Below are 13453 nucleotides of genomic sequence, written 5' to 3' on the forward strand. Positions count from 1 at the left end.
TGTTGTTTTCTGTTTTTGTTTGTTTTTGTTTTTGGATAACAAAAACAGAAGAGGTAAAAAAATTTAGTTATATGCCCATAGATATAGCTAGTCACTATTAAGCAAGTATTTTACCACACCTCTGACTTGAGTATATCCAACCCAATTTCAATCACTACACACACACATACACAAGCACACATACACACACACACACACACAGGTGAGTAAAAAAGGAGGCTTTAAGTAAGATAAACTTCTTTTTTAATTTTGGTTTGGCCCATTCACTAGGTGACCAAAAAAAAAATATTTCCTTCTTTTCCTCCAAATATTTACAATCATTTGATTTGTGATGATTCTTCAACCATATATACAAAAATGGAGCCATGGATTATAACAGAGGAGAAAAATCTCTATTGCTTTACACTGTGTTATAATTTATACTTTCTGGGTTCAAACTCATAATGGTGTCAACAGTATCTTCCACAGCACCTTGCTAGGTTTAGACATACTTGTGAACACAGACACTTGCAATTGTATCACAATTTCTCAGTAAGGTAACATGCTGTACACTTTTGTAGCCTACCCTAAGAAAGTTGGAATCCTCCAACTTTCCAGGTTTAGATAAGTACACTCTGATGTTTTCACACTTCAGAAATTCTAATACTACTAATTATAATAGTACTAATATTCGGAGAAATTTCTAAATGCATCATCTTCATTGTTATGCAATGCATAATTATACACATCTACCATTGACTTTATGTGGTACAGCACCACAAAGAACCAACTACAAATGCTGAAAGATGAACTACCATGTTCATCTAAAATGATCCTTATGAAGGAAAATAGGGAAGATTCATAAATGCTGGAGGGAAGAGAGCAGAGGCAGATCAGAGTGCTGCAATGTGACCAGGTTTGACCCCAGCTCTCTCTGTACTCCACATGCAGTGCAGTTAGACAGCTGTGTCTTAATACGGTGGCTGTTCAGCTGTGGACTGGCGTGGCTTCTGCTATGAATAACAAAAGTTGGAGTCAGATCCCAGGGTGGAAACTTCCATCTTGGGATACAGGCAGTCATTCATCAATGTCACAAGCAAAATCCCACGTGAGCCTGCTTAAAAACACTGAATTCCCATCTGGCTAGAGCCTAATGAACAAAGAAAAGCTGGGTTTTAATGAAGCAATTTCCTTTTGGTGATTTTTTTCTTGACAGCTATGCCTTGGGACCATAGCAATTCTAGCTATATTGTTGTGCCTTCCAAAAAGTCAAAGTCTTAAAACAAATGTATTCAGGTGCATAAAGCACAACTACTCTTGCTTTTTCTATAAATGGGGTGGACTTTCAAAGAGACAAAGTATCTATGATAATGTGTATCTTTCTAATTTCTCTTGATTCTCTGCATTTTTACAAACTGCTGCCTGTCTTTAAAAAAAAACTAAATAAATTCAAAGCAAAGAAACTTAGTTAGGAAACATCTTGTGAAAAATAAAACAGTTCAAAATCCTTAGGGACAATGATGTAAGAACTCTAAACCTAGACCATATATTTTTAAGTTATATTTGTCTAATTCCTATTATAAAAACTGAATGATTATATAAGAAAGTAAGAGAATTATAGGAGGCAAACCCTAGCAGCGCTAGGGGCACGTGGAAAAGGTCACCAACTCTTCATGAACTCATGGCGATGAAAGGCAAAATGGCTTAGGCAATATTTTAGTCAATATCCTAAAAATTGTAAATCTGGATAATGTTTTCTACTATATTAATTAGTAATGTGACTTTGGATCCTGTTTCTATTTGACTAAGAATCGTCCCCCATTGGGCTCATAGGTTTGAATGCTTACATGCTAGGGAGGGGGACTATTTGACTAGATTAAGAGTTGGTGTGGCCTTGTTGGAGGAGATATGTCACTTGGGGTAGACTTGAGGGTTCTAAAACGCCTAAGCCATATCCAGTGTCTCTCTGACCGTAGGTCAGTTGTAGCTCTCAGCTCCCTCTCCAGCACCATGCATGCCTGCCACTGTAGTCTCTGCCATGATGATAATGGACTAAACCTCTGAAATTGTAAGCAAGATCCACTTAAATATTTCCCTTTACAAGAGTTTTCGTGGTCATGGCATCTCTTCACAACAGAACAGTGACTAAGACAGCTGCCCACAATGAAATTTAAAATGAATTTAAAGAGGCAAGGAATGACTGGTATCCTTCAAGAAAACCAGGACATCAGTCACACCAGCAGATCTAATCTGCTTCTTTCCCTATCAGCAGCTGTGGTCTCCATAGTCATCCTGATGATGCTGATTCATATTTATTTATTCACTTGTTTGCCACCAGGCTTCAGAAAGTGGAAACTCACTATCTGAACAGGTCTCTCCCATTGTAAAAGGGGCCTTGGTGCCTGATATTCTATGACTTCTGAAGATAGTGGTATCCTCTGCAGTACAGCTTGAGGAAAAGAGGCAAGTGCAGGCAACAGTTTGATAATGTGATTCCAGGAATCAGAGTTAAGAAATGTAAGAGCTAGAAAGGAGCAAAGTCTATCTCAGGGTTCATCCTCAGGCCATGTCAGCATATGAACCACAGAAGAATTTCCACATCTGGTGTCTGCGCACCTGAAGGAGGTGAGGGCTACCCTCCCCACCCCCAGTTAATTGTAACTTCTCCAGTGAGTGTTAATATCTGAAGAGGCACAAGAAATGTGAATCTGAGGTATAGCACCTGGGCATATTGAATATTTAAAGCTGAAATAAACAGAAGGCTTCTCATCTTCCCCAGTACACTACCTTCCTTCCCTGAATCAGGCAGGCCATAGAACCTGGAACTTCATCTACCCTTTCTCCTCTAAAACAGACCATAAAATCTGCCTAATTTTCCCTGAGAGTCATAAAACTCTCAGCAACCCTATACCTGAAAGAAATGAATGGAAGTACAGATGCCAAAAAAGACCCCAACAATTGGACTATTGTAGTATGTATTGTGTGGGTGCAATGATCACAGACCAAGAAACATAAAAACAGAGACTTACCCCTGAGGTTATGGAGAGTGAGAAGCCAAAGATCAAATGCTGCATATGGTAAAGCCTTTCCCGCATCATCTATAGGAATCAGCAAAAGGGGCAGAAGGCATTATGAAGGCAGAGAAGAGGCTGAACTCAACAAGGTACCATTAATAGTACTTATAGTACCATTATAGTACTTATAGTACTCTTATACTACCATTAATTTACCTCTTAAAACTCTTGTCTCTCAACACTGTTGCCCCAAGGGATTAACACCCCAATACTTAAACTTTGAACATATGCTTTGAAGCACAAACCTACCATTAGCATTTTGTCTAGGCTCTGCCCCACAATTACCTGGCAACAGCCAGGTATGTCTGACTCGATAATAAAAGGGGCTGCTTTCGCCTTCCCCCCTCTCCCTTGCTCTAGCTCTGTCCTCTTACTCCTTACCCCCTCTCCTCCTGTTCCCGTACTCCCTCTTTCTCCCCCTCATGACCAGCCTATAATCCTCTATCTCTCTCTCCCTCTCCCCCTCTCTCTCCCTCTCTTCTCTCTCTCTCTCCCTCTCTCCCTCTCTTCTCTCTCTTTCTCTCCCTCTCTCCCTCTCCCCCTCTCTCTCCCTCTCTTCTCTCTCTCTCCCTCTCTCCCTCTCTTCTCTCTCTTTCTCTCCCTCTCTCCCTCTCTCTCTCTCCCTCTCCCTCTCTTCTTTCTCTCTCCCTCTCTCTCTCCCTCTCCCTCTCTTCTCTGTCTCCCTCTCTTCTCTCTCTCTCTCTCCCTCTCTCTCTCTCTCTCTCCCCACCCCTCTCTCAAAACTCCACCGCTGCCACTGCCCATGTAGCATGGTCATGAGCTCTGTGACAGATGGGGGAGGGGTCAGGGAACAGTTAGGCACAAGCTCTGCCATCAATCGCTCTGCCCAGCTTGCTTGCTGCTTGTGCTATCCCCCCTCGATCCTGCCTACCGAGGTGCCCCATTGTCCCGCTTTGCCCATGATCCTCAGCAGGCTGGGTGCCTGGACACACAACAGTGTTGCCCCTCGGAACAATAGTGCAGCAGGTGTAAAGGTGAAGCAATGAAGCTAGTCTCTTATCGTGCCTCCTTCCTTTTCAGGCTGCAAGCTCCTGGTGGTTATGAGACTGGGGCAGAAAACTTCCAGGTTGCCTAAAGTGGGGTGAACCAACTGAGGTCAGAATCAGAGCTTTCTCAGTTCTTCCCCGAAAGATCAGTACTGTTAGCCCATAGTTAGCCCAAAGCCCAGAGATGGTGCTGCTCAACGCTCCCACGCATCCCCCACCCCCTGCCTGTTCCCACGGCCTGTGTACCTGCCAGCTCAGTCCAGGATGTGGGCCTAATCCTGCCCAGACACAGTCACGTTCTGTCCTGGCCCACAGCTCGTGCTGCTGCTGTCAGCTCTCTGATTTCTTTACATTCTGGTCCACACCAACTCTAAGCCAAGTGTTTCTCTGCTAACGCAAAAAAAAAAAAAAAAAAAAAAAATTCTTTGCTAATGTAAACTGTCAAAGTCACTTAATAATTCAGGTTTTTATTCTATCCTGCCTTGGTAAAAAAAAAAAAAAAATTTTGCTATTGCCCTTAAGTTACAGTGTGCTCTCTTTACTATAAATATTCTCAAGCAAGAAATTAAATAAACACAGACAAGCTTAATAGATGTTGCTCTCAACCTTTTCAGAAGTCTGCAATGTATTAATATTCAAGCTTTTGACAGACTCCAAAAGCCTGACAGTCACACCCAAGGTCTCTGAGAAGATATACACACAGTGACAAGAGTCTACCTAGATGGTATGAAAACCACTAAGAAACACCATCATTTCCCTGCCCACTGCCAGGGCATGGTGTACACTGTGGAAAAAACAGATACCCTTGAGATTCAAATGTTTCATATTACCTAAATCAAGGTGGGTCATTTCTCTATTCATGTGTTCATCTATTCCACAGAGAAGGAAAGCTCTTCATTGAATGGGTTTGAAAGCCAGACTGACTCCACCCAAGTTGCTATGGAGAGAGACCACAGGAACCTGGAAATTTTAGGTATTGGACTATAGATGAACTCCACCATTTTTAATTAATACATGACTCCAAGATTATAACTGATTCTTCCTCAGATTTCTGACTACATTGGCAGCTAAGGTAGCTTAACAGATAGAAAACAGATCTAGCTCCTTACCCTAAGGTAATCCACCACTATATTTGCTCATTAATAATTTCATTAACTAGCAAAAACTGTCAAATTTCTTATAGACTTCATAATAAACAATACAGGAGTTCAGATATAAGCTTTCACAGATGTACTGAGTTACTTTCTTACTGAAACTTAGTTTCCAGCAACTAAATGCTTCATATTTCCTCTTCTTGTTATGCCACTGCATGCTTGAACTTTATTCAAGTTCTAATAAATTTGTCTAACCCTAATAAAACATTCGATTATATGATCCAACTATACAATCACAAATTCAAATTTTAAGTTTTCTTTGATTGTCTTTTAACTAAATGTAAACTGTCATGATGAATCTATACTATAAGCTATCATACTCAAATATACATTTCATTTGATTGTACTTCAACTATAGACTTACGGTATTTATCTTGCTATATGATCAACTATATTCACAAGGTCAAGGCCAAGGTTTTGAGTTTCCTTTGTCTCTCAATTATAAACTTTAAATTGTTTCTCGTGGTGTATATACGGTCTCCTAGATAGAAGGAAAACACTGTTTTTGCTCCTTCTGCTCCATGAAAGGCTTTTATTTTCTCTAAGCTCATTTAACTGTTAATGTTGTTAACAAATATATTTCTTCTGTAAACTTATAAGCTATAGGAAACCCACTCAGATCTACCTCTCATGGACCAAATAGACTCCATCCGTATAGGCACATATACCAATTCCAGAGGCTGGGATTCCTCTCCTGTGCCCTGAAATTGGGACTTACACCCAACAACCAAGACCTAAGGGTTTTAAATGGTCATCTAAATTTTTTTCTCCCAAGTGTACTTAAACTCATTCTCTACCTACAATGTGTGTGTGTGTGTGTGTGTGTGTGTGTGTGTGTGTGTGTGTTTCAGCATCTTGTCAAGTCCAGACATTTACTCTATCAAGAACAGCTCCAGAGAAGCAACCCCCAGATGCTCCAAATTACTCTCACAAATACAGACACTTCTACTGGACCTGTTCTTTCTATATATTCATAGATGATTCCACAGACCCTGGACAACAAGGAAACAGCCAACTCTCCTAAGACTGGACATCTCCATACCCCACTTTCCTAGGTTTCCTAGACACACATTATCCCAAAGACAGCAGGAAATAGCTAAAGATCCTGCTCATTCCCTAAACATATTCATTCTCTTCTTATCTTTTTTATAAAATACAACACCTCCTCTCCTCCTGTTTATTACCATTAGATAATGCCCCTATGCACGATAATCATATCCCCCTTGCTTAGTGCTGTAGAGCTCATAGCCTTGAACCTTGCAAAGTAATATGAAAGAAATTGCTATGACTTCTCTGCATATACAGCACATCTTGCTTGACCTGCTCAACCACATCACAGAATATAAGTTCCACAGGAGAAACTGATAGAGCCACCCTGATAGCTGCTAGGTTGTACCAATACATGTAGCAGCTGGGAGGAGAATTGAACTAGACCTGAAGTGGAGCAGCAGGGGAGAAACAACAGATGAGTGCTTCAGTTAGAGGCAAGCACAGTACCACCTGAAGGACTCTTTTGGAAAGCTAAGGAAGACTTCACATTGGGTAGCCACAGAAATCTGTCCTAGCTTTTCTGCCCATCACATGGAGGATATCCAAAATTAGTGAACAAAGGGAAAAGTATGATCACACTGAAGGTATTTTCCCCCTACCATTATCTGTGATGTAAATGAACTAGACCATTTTGATACTATTACTGCCACTGTCAAAATTCATTTTCTGAGCAAGAGAAAGCCCAGTGCAGTCACCAAATCTCTTAAATGAGTTGCTTTTGGAATAAGTGTCTGGAGAAGAACGACATGCCAGAAGGAGCAAGAGTGTTGGGTGGCTGATACACAGGAAGAGAAGCAAAGTCCTAATATCACAAACCAACTCCAAGGCCAAAGCCTCAAACAGCGTCGTGGGAAGAATACATACAGTGCCTACCTGGGGAAAGGAAGTGATGAAGGAGGAGCTGGCACCAGGCACAATAGATCCTTAGTGCTGGACACTGCAGTGCTCTGGAGGAGCGTGCTGATTGCTGACACGGAGAAATTTGCTATTGCATTTGTAAGTGTCTTTCTTATATTGCGTACTTGCTTAAGCTCTTCCTTGGAGCAGTAACTCTAAATGCAGAGCTTTTTAATTCTCTGGGACCTTGAACTTGCCATGTACTAAAGAAATCCATTTGACCTTGAAAGAATATTTATGAACAAGCAATTTTTTCTTGTAAATCACTTTGTATGCATGAAATACTTTATGTCTGAACTACTTTATAATGGGCTATGGTTAATACTCAGTAAATTTTTATGATGCTCTGGAAATGTCTTTGTAAGTATGAGATTTTTCTTTCATGTCCCTGTTGACTATTTTCCTTTCTTTCCTGCCAGCTCTCATTCATTGAGCAGGTATTATTTATATGAACTAGACTAACCTGGGATAATGAGAATAAGAATTATACAATCACATGTGGCTAAATATTTGTTTATTGACAATGTACATAAGACATGTTGTTTATTAAATAATTCAAATTTATTATAAGTAATGTATATTTTATTATTAGATGTAAAAAAAATCTTTCTTATATGCTCTATTTGAGCTTTACTCTTTGTAGACAGATTCACACTTTGAAATTCCTAAATTTTGGGGGAATGTTGGCATACACCTTTAATCCCAGCACACAGAGACAGAGGCATAGGCATGCTGATCTCTGAGATCAAGGCAACGGGGTCTATAGAACAAGTTCTAAGAACTACAGAGAAACCCTGTATCTAAAAAACAAAAACAAAAAATCCTAAAATTAAGAGAAATCAATTCAACCACCAACTACAGAAAACTGTATATACTTTTTATTTTCCAATTGGTTATTGAAATTTAAGATTCAAAAACAGCAGAGAAAGGGTAAAATATTAACAGGGCAGAGTCTGTCCTTATAGTTTTTTCTCTTACTGCCAGATCCCCATTGCTCCTGTGCAATTTCCTTCTACCAGGCATGGAAATTAGATATAGAAAGTGTTCAGTTCTTCTGAACATAACAGAAAGTGCTCTGAAACCAGAAATAGACAATCATGATTTCTGTATCTCCCAGTGTTGCCCTGCAGTGATGGGGAAAACCTGGAAGGCCTCAGATCACAAAGGTTGCAATAAAACAAGAATAAAAGCATGATCAGATTTGTTGTTACAGAAATTTGTTTTTGCTAGTAACTAGAATAGCTTAGATTAAAAAGAATGGTAACAGAGAGTCAAGTCTGAGCCTTGGAATTACAAGAGCTATGTGCCTGCACATATTGCAGCAAGATGTGAGCAAAGCTGTAAAGACACAGTGATTTAATATTGTGTTAAATGGGATATGTACAAAAAGCAGGGATAACAAGTTGGAATGGTCCTCTCATGGTCTGCTGCTGTTGAATAGGTGTGGGACCTGCTGTGTGCAGAGTCCCAGTGTCTTCTCCCACACAGACCAAGGTCCACATACCCTATGCTATGTCAACTAGCAAATGAGAAAACATTTTATTGAAGAAGGCAAGGGAGTTATCAATCTAAGAAGGAGGGTGTTCTCAAGAGAGTCTGAAACTGTAGTAACTGAAGCAGATATGGCAACCTTTTCAAAGCAGACCACTGGTTCTAAGCTAGTAGCACATCTCAGCCAAGAAAGTTTTGTGGACACTTCTAGCACTTCTAGCACAATCTACAGCAATAGCTTGAGAGATGAGTTAGAAGACTCAATAGGGCATGCCTCAACTGTGCAGAAGTTGCCTTGGAACACATGATACTGAGAAAATGTTTGTCTAAACACTCATGTCAACTATATTAACATTTGTCATCATTGCAGTTCTTCACTCTGCCCTTTCTGTGAATGTAGTAGCTCTGCTCTTCTCTCCAACAAGTCAGATATCACATTTGATTCAAACTCACCAGCTCTCCCACCCTAGGAGCCCTCCCTACCTGTGCATCCCCCCCAGGAAATAAGTTTCTCTAACCTGTTTCACGTTCCATCTCTGTCTAATACGCAGTCCTGGGAACTTGGCCCCTTATTTATTCAGTCCTCAGTTACTTCTCAGTTTCTGAAGGTATTGTGTAAAAATCTCATGATAAGTTACAATATCTCAAGTCAAAATGGCATTCACGATGCTACAGAGATGGCTCAGAAGGTAAGGACACATATTGCCCTTGCAGAGGATGAACAGTTTTAGTTCATATAACACCCAGCTCGCAATTTCCTATAACGCTCACTCTGGGTAAATTTGATGCCCACTTCTGCATTCATCTGCACTTCTGTGCACATCCAGACTCACATGCATGCATATAATAAGAAATAATAAAATAAGTAGTATTTTGAAACTGTATATAATATACCTAATATACTAAGAGTAACAGTTTACCCATCTACTACATTGTCCTTATTAATGGGCTATGGCTCCTATTTGCTGCCAGCATGTCACTAAGCTCAAGAAAAGATCAAAAGCATCATTTTCAAGTATGATATCTACTAAAAATACTTCACAGCAATTATCAAATTCATCTGGAACAACAAAAAACCCAGGATAGCTAAAGCTATTCTCAGCAACAAAAGAAAATCTGGGGGAATCAGTATCCCTGACCTCAAGCAATACTACAGAGCAATAGTGTTAAAAACTGCATGGTATTGGTACAGTGACAGGCAGGAGGATCAATGGAACAGGATTGAAGATCCAGAAATGAACCCACACACCTATGGCCACTTGATCCTCGACAAAGAGGCTGAAAACATCCAATGGAAAAAAGATAGCCTTTTCAACAAATGGTGCTGGTTCAACTGGAGGTCAGCATGCAGAAGAATGCGAATTGATCCATCCTTGTCTCCTTGTACTAAGCTCAAATCCAAATGGATCAAGGACCTCCACATAAAGCCAGATACTCTGAAGCTAATAGAAAAGAAACTGGGGAAGACCCTTGAGGACATCAGTACAGGGAGAAAGTTTCTGAACAGAACACCAATAGCTTGTGCTCTAAGAGCAAGAATTGACAAATGGGACCTCATAAGGTTACAGAGTTTCTGTAAGGCAAAGGACACCATCAAGAGGACAGATCGGCAACCAACAAATTGGGAAAAGATCTTCACCAATCCTACATCAGATAGAGGGCTAATATCCAATATATATAAAGAACTCAAGAAGTTAGACTCCAGAAAACCAAACAACCCTATTAAAAAATGGGGTACAGAGTTAAACAAAGAATTCTCATCTGAAGAACTTCGGATGGCAGTGAAGCATCTTAAAAAATGCTCAACTTCATTAGTCATTAGGGAAATGCAAATCAAAACAACCCTAAGATTTCATCTTACACCAGTCAGAATGGCTAAGATTAAAAATTCAGGAGACAGCAGGTGTTGGAGAGGATGTGGAGAAAGAGGAACACTCCTCCACTGCTGGTGGGGTTGCAAATTGGTACAACCACTCTGGAAATCAGTCTGGCGGTTCCTCCGAAAACTGGGCACCTCACTTCCAGAAGATCCTGCTATACCACTCCTGGGCATATGTCCAGAGGATTCCCCACCATGTAATAAGGATACATGCTCTACTATGTTCATAGCAGCCCTATTTATAATTGCCAGATGCTGGAAAGAACCCAGGTATCCCTCAACAGAAGAGTGGATGCAAAAAATGTGGTATATCTACACAATGGAGTACTATTCAGCCATTAGAAACAATGAATTCATGAAATTCTTAGGCAAATGGATGGAGCTAGAGAACATCATACTAAGTGAGGTAACCCAGACTCAAAAGGTGAATCATGGTATGCACTCACTAATAAGTGGTTATTAACCTAGAAAACTGGAATACCCAAAACATAATCCACACATCAAATGAGATACAAGAAGAAAGGAGGAGTGGCCCCTGGTTCTGGAAAGACTCAGTGAAACAGTATTCGGCCAAACCAGAACGGGGAAGTGGGAAGGGGTGGGAGGGAGGACAGGGGAAGAGAAGGGGGCTTATGGGACTTTCGGGGAGTGGGGGGGCTAGAAAAGGGGAAATCATTTGAAATGTAAATAAATTATATCGAATAAAAAAAAAGTAAAAATATATATATATATATATATATATATATATATATATATATATATATATATATATATATATATTCAATAGGGCAATCATCTGAGGCTAGTGGCATATTCCCAAGAACAGGTTAATACATTTTTATGGTCATTGCTCTTAACTGCTGAACTAATTTTGTAGCCCCTATGATTAATTACTGCTTACCTTGTATTATCTGATTTTTTTATAAATCTTTAAAGCATAAATTTAAATTATTTTAATTTTTTAATTAAGACTTTCTTTACCATATATCACAACCGACTTCTAATGACACACATATAGCCATATGAAATTTTATTGTTGGGAAGGTTTTTATCTATCATAATAATTTTGTAAATGATTTGAAAAGTAAAGACTTGGTTTCCCTGGGGGGGAAAAATACTTCACTAATGTACCATCACAATGTCTCAAATCCTAAATGGAAACACTGTGTTGGGGACTTAGAATTCTTTGGTGGGAGGGGGGAGGGGTGGTATTTTATTTATTTACATTTCAAATGTTGTCCACCTTTGAAGTTTCCCCTCTGAAAACCCTCATCACATCCCCCTTGCCCTTTGCCTCTATGAGAGTGCTCCCTATTCCCACCAATTCCCACCTCATCCCCTTACACTGGAGTATGAAGTCTCCACAGGACCAAGGGCTTCCCCTCCCATTGATGTCAGATAAGGCAATTCTATGCTACATATGTATCTGGAGCTGTGGGTCCCTTCATGTCTAGTCTTTGGTTAGTGGTTTGGTCCCTGGGAGCTCTGGGTGATCTGGTTAGTTGATATTGGTGTTCTTCCTATGGGGTTGCAATCCCCTTAGCTCCTTCAGTCCTTCCCCCAACTCATCAATTGGGGTCCATAGGATCAGTCCAATGGTTGCCTGTGAGTATCTGCATCTGTATTGGTCAGGTGCTGGCAGAGCCTCTCGGGGAAGAGATATACCAGGTTACTGTCAGCAACCACTTATTGGCATCAACAATGGTGTCTTAGTTTGGTGTCTGCAGAAGGAATGGATTCCTAAGTGGGGCAGTCTCTAGATGGACTTTGCTTCAGTCTGTGCTCCAGTTTTTTTGTCCCTGCATTTTCTTTTGACAGGAGCAATTCTGGATTAAAATTTTTGAGATAAGTGGGTGGCCCCATCCATCAACTGGAAAAAATAGAACTTTTAAAAACTTTCCTGTACCCACAATACTCACAAAAATGCCTTGAAAGCATCAGACATTCATGAAATCCAATGGATCAGCATCAGTGTCCTCACGAGCCATGCACCAGGCTAATTAATAGGCCATAGAGAGAAGACAGTTTCCATAGTAGATATGGAAGTTATTCAATTTTCTCTGTAGCAAAAAGACTAGGGTTAGAAATAGAAGTTATGTTCTTAGCACAAATATTTATACAAAAAATGTATTAAGTAAACTAACAGAATATCCTAATTATTATTGTAAATTTATATTTATAATTCAACTTATCTCGTTATTATTTGATACTCCTTAGGTACAGTAAAACTAGGGCTTCTAGAATATAGGGTTTCCAAGGACACTGTCAAGGGCAGTGTCACCTTCCCTTCCCAAGAGCACTGCCCTGGACTACTTCACTGAGCAAGGAGAGCGTTTCTCAGCTCAGGCTCCTGGAATGCCACATCCCATTAGCCGCAAGTTGTCAGATATCAGTACTGCCAAGTGCTCCCAGGCATGGACTATGAGTCCTGGGAGAGATGAGACAACAAAGAAAATTCTAACTGGGAACAGAGCCCAGATTTCTTTAATATTATATTCTCTAACTTCTTTGCTTTATGTATGGATAGATAGTAAATAATAAAACACAACTAGCCAGCAGGCGGTTATGAAAGTAGAAATAAAATGCAATTCCTAGCAGATTACATGGGCTTTTATCCTCCAAACTGTACTTTATTAGGTTTAAATTAGACTATTAAGCATTTAAACAATGCTGTGTTTAAGCTGAGCCTATAATTAATTATATAGCATTGACATAATCACTTTAGTCTCTGATGCTTCATTTCAAGTATAAAGAAAAAGTTATCTAAGATTATCTTGAATCTTCTAAAATTCTAAATTGATTTTTTTAAGATTTAAAGACTATAGAAAGAAATGGGTTTGATATATCATGTGTATTTAACCTGTAGTTCAAACTCTAGTTCAAATACATGTCTATTTCACCCGTTAAGGGTACTCCAGGCCA

Source organism: Apodemus sylvaticus, chromosome 3, assembly GCF_947179515.1.
Source record: "Apodemus sylvaticus chromosome 3, mApoSyl1.1, whole genome shotgun sequence".
Classification (NCBI taxonomy): Eukaryota; Metazoa; Chordata; class Mammalia; order Rodentia; family Muridae; genus Apodemus; species Apodemus sylvaticus.